Raw genomic sequence first — 1,781 nt, forward strand, 5'->3', positions numbered from 1 at the left:
TTGTCATAATTAAGCGGAGTTGATTGCGCGCCCAGACATAGGGTGACAAGATTTTGCCGGATTAGGGTAAAACCTAATATGGGGATCCATAGATCGAGTTAATACAACCCTAGGGTGTTAACTAGGGAAAGGTCTCAATTATTCAATCTAGGGATTAGACGTGATTAGTCTTGAATAGGGATAATAACATAACTTAGGGATCTCTACGGAACAAGTTAAATGAATAAATCGTCCGATTTGGAGCCAGAATAACAAGTACAATCTAGGTGGATTTTTCCTTAGGTATTGTCTTAATTCAATCGATTTTCCCAAAAGCAATTCCCCAATTCCATTCTCTGTGAATTGTTAGTTTAGATAATTAGTTAGTTACAACAAAAACCTCTTTATTCTTAGGCTAGAAATAAAAAGACAGTCATTACTAGTACTTTTAGCTCCTTTGGGTTCAACAATCTAGTCTTGCTAAAACAATACTACTGTGAGATAGGTACACTTGCCTACATCGCGATAATAGTTAGTTTCAAGAATGATTTATTATAAATATTTAAAACCTATCACGAAATAACGCGATTAAGTTTTTAGCGCCGTTGCTGGGGAACTAAAATATTAGGAACACTCAATTTTTATTACTTTAGCCATTTATTTTTCTCGCAATCTAATTTTATTTTTAACTTTATTCTAATTTACTAATTTTCTTTTTCTTTCTTCTGACAGGTTTTTTTTTTAGTTTATGACTAGAAGAAACCCGTCAGGACCTCTACTTTTTGACAAAGAAATCGATCGCACAGTCTGTAGAAAACAAAGAGAAATAAGGCGAAGCCTAAGATACACAGAGAACGAGCAAGAAGACGATACTCAACCACCAACCGAAGAGATGGCTGAAAACCAAGACAATCAGCTACCTCCTGCAATTGCGATTAATTAAAATCCTGCTCCATGCACTATGTATGATTATGTTAAACCTTCTTTAACAGGAACTGAATCGAGCATAGTTAGACCTGCTGTAGATGCTAATACTTTTGAACTAAAACCTAACACTATTCAAATGATACAACAATTTGTTCAGTTTGATGGTTTGCAGGATGAAGATCCCAACGCTCATTTAGCAAACTTTTTGGAACTATGCGGTACATTTAAAATTAATGGCGTTTCTGATGATGCCATTTGTCTTCGGTTATTCCCTCTCTCATTGAGGAACAAAGCTAAACAGTGGTTGAACTTGTTACCACGAGGGTCAATTACTACTTGGGAACAAATGACCGAAAAATTTTTACTAAAATATTTTTCGCCGGCTAAAACGGCTAAATTACGTAATGAGATCTCTTCTTTTGTGCAGATGGATTTAGAAATACTCTACGATGCATGGGAGAGATACAAGGACCTTTTGAGAAGGTGCCCTCACCATGGGTTACCGCTTTGGCTTCAGGTTCAAACATTCCATAATGGTCTGAATCCTTCGACTCGGCAAATGGTTGACGCAGCTGCTGGAGGAACCATTAATAATAAAACACCTGAAGATGCGTATGTGTTCACAGAGGAGATGTCATTGAATAACTATGAGTGGCAAGTCATGAGGACAAAGCCAACAAAAATAGTCAGTGTTTATAACGTCGATTCGGTCACCATGCTCTCTAACCAGGTAGAACTCTTGAATAAGAAAATTGATGGTTTTCTTAGTTCTTCACAGGTTCACCCAGTAATGCAGGGCGAAGCAAGTGGAGGTGGAGCAAGCCATTCGGAATACCAACCTTATGGCCACAACATGGATAACGAGCAATTAAATT

At 37.3% G+C, this 1,781-nt stretch overlaps 1 non-coding gene across 1 annotated transcript; it reads right to left on the bottom strand.

Moving 5' to 3' along the window:
• Nucleotides 1-1,300: 1,300 nt before the first annotated feature.
• On the bottom strand, nt 1,301-1,407 carry LOC121228413 (small nucleolar RNA R71). The gene has a single exon (XR_005925989.1). It is a non-coding gene; the product is annotated as a small nucleolar RNA R71 (small nucleolar RNA).
• Nucleotides 1,408-1,781: the final 374 nt, after the last annotated feature.

This window comes from Gossypium hirsutum, chromosome A04, assembly GCF_007990345.1.
Source record: "Gossypium hirsutum isolate 1008001.06 chromosome A04, Gossypium_hirsutum_v2.1, whole genome shotgun sequence".
NCBI classification, from domain to species: domain Eukaryota; kingdom Viridiplantae; phylum Streptophyta; class Magnoliopsida; order Malvales; family Malvaceae; genus Gossypium; species Gossypium hirsutum.